The sequence below is a fragment of the Xyrauchen texanus genome, chromosome 24 (genome assembly GCF_025860055.1).
Source record: "Xyrauchen texanus isolate HMW12.3.18 chromosome 24, RBS_HiC_50CHRs, whole genome shotgun sequence".
Lineage (NCBI taxonomy): Eukaryota > Metazoa > Chordata > Actinopteri > Cypriniformes > Catostomidae > Xyrauchen > Xyrauchen texanus.
This window is the reverse complement of record NC_068299.1, coordinates 941952-951951: the sequence shown is the minus strand read 5'-3', so window position 1 is coordinate 951951 and position 10000 is coordinate 941952. Positions and strand designations below refer to the sequence as shown.

Genomic DNA, 10000 nt, shown 5'->3' with positions numbered 1-10000 from the left:
AATATCTGATATAATTAAATTTTTTACTATTTGGTTTTAATGACACACAAAACGCTTCTGAAGTTAAACCAAAATGGCAAAACATCTATCTCTCTTCATTTCTCAGTATGTGTTGACCTTAAAGAGTGTGTGCTCGGTTAAATTCCCCTTTGTCGACTCTTTTAACAATTAGTTAAACATTCGACCATCTGTGTTTGAGTTGAGTTGAATGAGGTAATCTGTGATGTGGCCGTTCCCAGCGCACACCGCCGAGCCTGAGAACTCATTGAAATTCAAAGCACAGATTAGTTAATCAGGTCAAGCCAATAAAACCGCGAGGAGGAAAAAAAAACCCTTTGGAGAGAAATGTCACAAATAGGCGGTCGGAGCCACAGAAGCCCATCGGATCAGAACAAACAGAGGGGAACCCCCCCCATCCCCACCCCGCACTCCCAAACCGCTTAAGATGCTTTCTAAAGAGGGAACAAATCGCTCCATTTTTCAGTCATTTGGTCCCTCAGAGCGGCGGGACCCCTACATTAATGCGATTTGCTCTCATTAAGCTGATTTGGTAATGAACCCCCCCCCCTTCAAAAAGGCTCAAGACACTGATATCTGCCCTGTCAAGAGCCTCAAGCAGCTCAAATCCTCATTTCACTCTTTTATTCACATGTACAGTGCTGTCCAAAAGTCCACTTCTAACATGTAGGACTAATAATAATCAAATTTTAACTTTTGAAATCGAGCATGAACTGCCCGTTTAAGGTCCTGCCAATAGTGTTGTCAAAAATACCCCGGTACCAAGTCGGTACTCAAACCAAAAATTATTTACGATACCACAATTTCTGAAGGTACCGGGGTACCGAGTACTGGGTCTACCCGCTACCCGTGCAGAGGCGGGAACTTTCGAAATGTGGAAATGAAAAGTGGAAAAAGCAAGTTTGATGAAAAGTGAAACATCACAGATCAGCAAAAACCTGTTTGTGAACGCTGCTTCACAATGTTCTGACGAGAGGAAACACGTCAAACTTAATAAAGACAGACAGACGGATTAATTCAAGTAAATAAAGCAGGCGAGTTTAAAACATATTAGCATTTGCATTAGCGCTGAAACGTTTAGTCGACATTATCCACATCGTCAAATACAAAACTGTCGAGAGAAATGTTTGTTGTCGAATCGTCGTTTGATCTCATTTAACATGAATGACATTAAACTGTGACGGTGACGCGCGAGAGCAGCACTTCAGAATCACACCGATCACAGATGCACTCCAAACTTTCACCGTTTATTTCATGTAGATCCCAAATTATCAGGGAATGATTAAAGTACATTCAGGAGCATGTCCCGTTGTGGAATCAGCGGAGGCGGAGCTCTTTAAAGAAACATCCCGGCGTTATATCTTAATATATTATAGCTTTATTAAAGTTCAGATAATACAGACGCAGCTCATGTTAATAACTATAAACTCTGAAACGGTCTCTGTGTGAGACTCTTCTGTGAGTCGTGTGAATGTCCCGATCTCAGGGGGAGAGACTGAAACTGCACCGGCTGAGAGAGACTCTGTCACGGGACGCTCGTCCCTCCAGCGCACACGCTTAATGCAGCTCGATTACAACTTATTTCATCAGAATATATATATATATGTGTCACTGTGCATTTCTTATCATGAAGAAAATATGCAGCTTTATTAATAAGAGAGAGTTTGCACATTAGTTTGAAATTGTTTTTTATTGATTCTGTTGTGTGTTTGTTTATTTAGGATTTTTTTTAGTACTTGGTAAAAACTTTAATTAAAAGTTGCAAAAGTTGAAGAAATCTTATATAAGTGTTCAAAAATACTTAAAGCACATTGTTCAGTTTTGTTATAATTCTAAAATAATATATTTAAATGAAAGTGTTGCTCAATGGCATATTTCTGTTCTTAGTTCTGCTGCTGATGTTTTGTTGACTTTGTTAATAAAAGAGTGTTCAGTAGCATGTTTTTGCTTTGGTACTGAAAATGGTATCGAGTACGGTGAAATTTCACTGGTATTGGTACTGACTACTGAAATGTTGGTACCGTGACAACACTAGCTGCCACAGCATCTCAATCAGGACTTTGACTAGGACACTCCAAAACTTTAATTTAGCTTCTTTTGAGTCATTCAGAGGTGGACTTACTCCTGTGATCATTGTCTTGCTGCAGAATCCAGTTGCTTCAACTCACGGACTGATGACGGGACGTTCTCCTTTAGGAGCAGAATTCATGTTTTTCTCAATTATTGCAGCAAAGCATCCCGACACATCACACCACCACCATCATGCTTGACCGTAGGTATGATGCTCTTTTGTGGAATTATGGGTTTGATTTACGGCAGATTTAACGGGACCCCTGTCTTCCAAACAGTTTTACTTTCCACTCATCAGTCCACAGATCATCAAGGACTGTTTTGGCAAAATTCAGACGAGTGTTAATGTTCTTCTGAGTTAGTGGTGGTTTACATTTACATTTATGCATTTGGCAGATGCTTTTATCCAAAGTGACTTACAGAGCACTTATTACAGGAACAATCCCCCCGGAGCAACCTGGAGTTAAGTGTCTTACTCAAGGACACAATGGTGGTGACTGTGGGGATTGAACCAGCAACCTTCTGAGTACCAATGTATTATACAGAGCACTTATTACAGGGACAATCCCCCCGGAGAAACCTGGAGTTAAGTGTCTTACTCAAGGGCCCAACAGTGGCATCTTGGTGGTGCTGGAGCTTGAACCCCCAACCTTCTGGTCAGTAACCCTGAGCCTCAACCACTGAGCCACCACTGCCCCTTGGTAAATATGAGGTGGTGTTCTCCTCGGCACTCTTCCATGGATGGCATTATTGCGGTCCGCGAGTGGGGACTGGACTCCCCAACTGCCTGGAGCGATGGAGCCGCTGCCAGGGGCGGAGGAGAGCCCTGCCATCCCCCAGAAACGCGGAGGGGTCGGAGGAAGACCGCCCTCCACGAGGGGAGGAGGGAAGTGTTCCCCGACCGCCTGGAGTGGTAGAGCCGCTGCCAGGGGTGGAGGAGTGTCCCCACGAGTCGCCGAGAACGTGGAGGACACACCCGGTCCCTTATCAGGCTAATCAAGCCTCCGAGAGGGATAAAGGCCGATGGCAGACGGTGGTGCAACGAGAGAGAGATAGTTTATGGACATGTCCGTCGTGTGTGTTTGTTTACGTTTATTATTAAAATATTATTTATATTATCAAGCCGATTCTCGCCTCCTCCTTCCCACTGAACTCCTTTACACTGGTGCTGAAGCCCGGGAAGGAGGAGGGATGCCCGTCGCGGAGTCCTCGACACTGCCGTCCACCCAGGGGAGCGCCGCTGCCATCCGCTGTGGGAGGGAGTAGACCGACCGCCCGGACGCAGTGAACGGCTGCCGTCCGCGAGGCGAGTGGGGACTGGACTCGGAGGGGTCGGAGGAAGACCTCCGTCCACGAGGGGAGGAGGGAAGTGTTCCCCGACCGCCTGGAGCCAGGCCTGGAAAACACAAATCTAAAATTCCATGATATTTCCATGGTTTCCATGAATGTGGTACGCCTGAACTTTTCATTCAAGTTGTTTTAAAAAACTATACTGAATTAGACAAATGCAAAATATCAGACTTCTGAATGACACTATCTATTTATTCATTTTTTGAGAACTTAATAGTTACAAAATGCATTCAGTAAAAAGAAAACTTTGTATGTTGTAAGAATCTCCATTTAGACCAAACAGAGAAAACAAGACAAACTGAAAGTGTGATCATATTCAAATTAGTCTCATATGAGTTCAGCCGCTTTTCTCCTTCTGAAATTGAAAGTCAGCCAAGCAGAAAACGTGCCGCTTCAGACCACAACAGACTCGTGTAGAGTTGAAATTGTAAAAGCATCCATTGGAAGAGAACAGAACAGAACTCGGTTCACATTCACATACATTTTAGAATTCATGTGTCTTCATCAAGTAACAGAAACTGGCAGCTGCTCTCGAAACAATCCCGAAATAACCCAGTCTTGTATCATCATCATCTATTGTGCAATAATGAGCTGACTGTAAATGAGCCCACTTATTACACAGCTACATAATAAGAAAATAAACAGACATGAAATATTAATTTTGCACTAATAAATGCCATTTCAATGCACAACAGAACTCTTGAACAATGGTACATTCTGATCCTGTGTTATTAGTGTAAATCAGGTGCAGATTAACCTCAGATATTTTATATTCACAAATGAAGCCAAAAACATAATTTTGATTGTCATACTTGCACATAAAAACTTCTGCTTCCAATACTGTTCATTCACCAATCAATGAAACACACAGTGAGATGAGTAGATAGACTGATTGTTCACTTGACATGTTCACTGATGGTAAGTGATCAGATGAGACGCCTCACTGTCACAATCAACTGATTGAACACTGCTAATATCACACACACACACACACACACACACAAACACACACACAAACACACACACGCACCCACGCGCATACACACACACACACACACACACACACACACACACACACACACACACAAACACACACACACACACAAACACACACACACAAACACACACACACACACACACAAACACACACACAAACACACACACGCACGCACACACACGCACGCACGCGCACACAACATGCACACACTCTCTCACACACACACACACACAAATGCAACACAAACAGACGCACAGTAACGCACAGCCTCAAGTGACTTGTTTTAAAAACGCCCGTGCTAAAGTTTATAGTTGATTATTCTAACTGTAAGATGTTTAATACTGAACTAAATCACACGCACAGTAACGCACAGTAGTGCACTGTAACGCACATTAACGCACTGTAAACCACAGTAGCGCACTGTAACGCACATTAACGCACTGTAAACCACAGTAGCGCACTGTAACGCACATTAACGCACTGTAATGCACATTAACGCACTGTAAACCACAGTAGCGCACTGTAACGCACATTAACGCACTGTAAACCACAGTAGTGCACTGTAACGCACATTAACGCACTGTATACCACAGTAGCACACTGTAACGCACATTAACGCACTGTAAACCACAGTAGTGCACTGTAACGCACATTAACGCACTGTAAACCACAGTAGCGCACTGTAACGCACATTAACGCACTGTAAACCACAGTAGTGCACTGTAACGCACATTAACGCACTGTAAACCACAGTAGCGCACTGTAACGCACATTAACGCACTGTAAACCACAGTAGCGCACTGTAACGCACATTAACGCACTGTAACGCACATTAACGCACTGTAAACCACAGTAGCGCACTGTAACGCACAGTAGCGCACTGTAACGCACATTAACGCACTGTAAACCACAGTAGCGCACTGTAACGCACATTAACGCACAGTTACATTAACGCACTGTAACGCACATTAACGCACTGTAATGCACTGTAACGCACTGTAACGCACATTAACGCAGTTACATTAACGCACTGTAACGCACATTAACGCACTGTAACGCACTGTAACGCACAGTAATGCACATTAACGCACAGTTACGCACAGTAACGCACAGTAGTGCACTGTAACGCACATTAACGCACTGTAATGCACTGTAACGCACAGTAATGCACATTAACGCACAGTTACACACTGTAACGCACAGTAGTGCACTGTAACGCACATTAACGCACTGTAATGCACTGTAACGCACAGTAATGCACATTAACGCACAGTTACACACTGTAACGAACAGTAGTGCACTGTAACGCACATTAACGCACTGTAAACCACAGTAGCGCACTGTAACGCACATTAACGCACAGTTACATTAACGCACTGTAACGCACATTAACGCACTGTAATGCACTGTAACGCACAGTAATGCACATTAACGCACAGTTACGCACTGTAACGCACAGTAGCGCACTGTAACGCACATTAACGCACTGTAAACCACAGTAGCGCACTGTAACGCACATTAACGCACTGTAACGCACAGTTACATTAACGCACTGTAAACCACAGTAGCGCACTGTAACGCACATTAACGCACTGTAACGCACAGTTACATTAACGCACTGTAACGCACATTAACGCACTGTAACGCACATTAACACACTGTAACACACATTAATGCACAGTAGCGCACATTAACGCACTGTAACGGACAGTAACGCACATTAATGCACTGTAACGCACAGTAACGCACTGTAACATACTGTAACGCACAGTAACGCACCGTAACGCACAGTAACGCACTGTAAACCACAGTAGCGCACTGTAACGCACATTAACACACATTATCGCACTGTAACGCACATTAACGCATTGTAACGCACATTAATGCACAGTAGCGCACTGTAACGCACATTAACGCACTGTAACGGATAGTAACGCACTGTAATATACTGTAGCGCACAGTAATGCACCGTAACGCACATTAATGCACTGTAACGCACAGTAACGCACCGTAACGCACTGTAACATACTGTAACGCACAGTAACGCACTGTAACGCACAGTAACGCACCGTAACGCACAGTAGCGCACTGCAACGCACAGTAACGCACCGTAACGCACAGTAACGCACCGTAACACACTGTAACATACTGTAACGCACAGTAATGCACCGTAACGCACTGTAACACACAGTAATGCACCGCAACGCACAGTAACGCACCGCAATGCACAGTAATGCACCGTAACGTACAGTAACGCACCGTAACGCACTGTAGCGCACAGTAATGCACCGTAACGCACATTAATGCACTGTAACACACAGTAACGCACCGTAACGCACTGTAACATACTGTAACGCACAGTAACGCACTGTAACGCATGAGTAACGCATCGCAACGCCATTGTGCAGCGCACTGCAACGCCATGTGCAACGCACCGTAACGCACAGTAACGCACCGTAACACACTGTAACATACTGTAACGCACAGTAATGCACCGTAACGCACTGTAACGCACAGTAATGCACCGCAACGCACAGTAACGCACCGCAATGCACAGTAATGCACCGTAACGTACAGTAACGCACCGTAACACACTGTAACACACTGTAACGCACAGTAATGCACCGTAACGCACCGTAACGCACTGTAACGCACCGTAACGCACCGTAACGCACTGTAACATACTGTAACGCACAGTAATGCACCGTAATGCACTGTAACGCACAGTAATGCACTGTAACACAATGTAACGCACCGTAACACACAGTAATGCACCACAATGCACAGTAACGCACCGTAACGCACAGTAACACACCGCAATGCACCGTAACGCACCGTAACGGACAGTAATGCACCGTAACGCACAGTAACGCACCGTAATGCACCGTAACGCACAGTAATGCACCGTAACGCACAGTAATGCACCGTAACGCACTGTAACATACTGTAACGCACAGTAATGCACCGTAACACACAGTAATGCACCGTAACGCACTGTAACGCACAGTAATGCACCGTAACGCACAGTAATGCACCGTAACGTACTGTAACACACAGTAAATGCAAAAATTACTTTTAGAACAAAACTTCATTGTCTTAAAATTTTAAAAAGCCAATTTACATGTCTCCTTTGAGAATGGTTAAACATTAATGTGTGGTGATATGATTTTTGCGATAAGACCATTATTGCACATTTTTTCCAATGTCCAACTGAAAATGAAATGTCATGGGCTATTAATATATTGAATTATTTACATTAGATGTATTCATTTAGCAGAGGCTTTTATCCAAAGCAACTTACAGAAGAGGAATACAGCACAAGCAATCATCCTAAGGATGCGTTGCATGAAAACCGATGCAATAAAAACGTTTCAGATTTGCTCAGATAAGCAACAGCAGAGAGAAACGTGAGAGACTGTGTTAAAGGATAAAGATATTTTATGATGTTGTTGAAGTGCATTAATAGGATTGAGTCAAGTGCTCACAGAAAAGATGAGTGGAGTTGAGAAGGCTGTTACACCAGTTAGGAACGGTGGAAATGTGCTGTTGAATTATAAGACATCCTGAAACTGAGAATGTACTGATAGTATCAAGTTATCTATTCAAACTACTTGAATTACAAATTTACTGTAACAGCGTTGAAATAATTTAGTGCATTAGAGGTCAAAATATTGGTTTTAAACAATAAGGTTAGAATATGTGTCAATAGATGTGTCACAGCTGTGTGTGTGCATGAAATGACTGTAACAGAAGGTGAACAGCAGAACACTGTGTGTGTGTGTTTGAATCTCTTTACAGGGTTTAATCCTATCAGTCTGAGGGGAAACATTTTTGAAAAGAGCTCTAATCCAGCGGCTCGAGTTCAAGCAGCCGTTTAACATCAAACACACACACACACACACGCACGCACACACGCACGCACGCACGCACGCACACACACAAACACACACTCACACATGCACAAACTCACTCACACACACACACACATGCACAAACTCACTCACACACACACATGCGCACACACAAACTCACACACACACACACGCATGCACAAACACACACTCACACATGCACAAACTCACTCACACACACACATGCGCACACACAAACTCACACACACACACAAACTCACGCACACACACACACACACAAACACAAACTCACACATGCAAAAACTCACTCACACACGTGCGCACACACAAACTCACACACACACACAAACTCACACATGCAAAAACTCACTCACACACAAACTCACACACACACACACACACACACAAACACAAACTCACTCATGCAAAAACTCACTCACACACGCGCACACACACACACACACACACACACAAACACAAACTCACACATGCAAAAACTCACTCACACACGCGCGCACACACAAACTCACGCACACACACAAACTCACGCACACACACACACACAAACTCACACATGCAAAAACTCACTCACACACGCGCGCACATACTCACTCACACACACACGCACTCACACGCACGCACTCTCACACGCGCGCGCGCACGTGCACAAACTCACACACACACGCGCGCACACGTGCACAAACTCACTCACACACACACACACACACAGTACAGTAATGCACATTAACGCACCGTAACGCACACACATGCACAAACTCACGCACACACACAGTACAGTAATTGCACATTAACGCACCGTAACGCACTCACATATGCACAACCTCACGCACACGCACACACAGTACAGTAATGCACATTAATGCACCGTAACGCACTCACACACACACACACAGTACAGTAATGCACATTAATGCACCGTAACGCACTCACACACACACACACACACACACACACACAGACACACACACACACACACACACACACTCACACACACACACAGACACACACACACACACACACACACACACACACACACACACACACACACTTGTTGTGTTTCCATGTTTTATGGGGACTTTCCATAGACATAATGGTTTTTATACTGTACAAACTTTATATTCTATCCCCTAAACCTAACCCTACCCCTAAACCTAACCCTCACAGAAAACTTTCTGCATTTTTACCTTTTCAAAAAACATAATTTAGTATGATTTATAAGCTGTTTTCCTCATGGGGACCGACAAAATGTCCCCACAAGGTCAAACATTTCGGGTTTTACTATCCTTATGGGGACATTTGGTCCCCACAAAGTGATAAATACACGCTCACACACACACACACACACACACACACACACACACACACACACTCACTCAATCAATCTCACACACACACACTCACACACACACACACACACACACACACACTCACACACACACACACACACACACACACACACACACACACACACACACACACACTCTCTCTCCATCATTCATGACGATGTTAGGCCTGGACGCTTCAGAAAGATCTGGACTGCTCTCAAATAAACAAGCACAATGGATTTGCTCGCTCACTCAGAAGGCCATTACACCACAGTGGGCGTCATTCAGGACCGACCCCCCGGTGCGTCAATCCAGCTTCACTATGGGAGCGAGTACAGAAATGTCCA

General features: G+C 44.2%; 1 protein-coding gene across 1 annotated transcript in view; it reads right to left on the bottom strand.

Moving 5' to 3' along the window:
- LOC127617620 (inositol polyphosphate-5-phosphatase A) overlaps positions 1–10000 on the bottom strand; it is a 257918-nt gene that overhangs the window by 35177 nt on the left and 212741 nt on the right. The gene's annotated exons all lie outside the window — the stretch shown is intronic.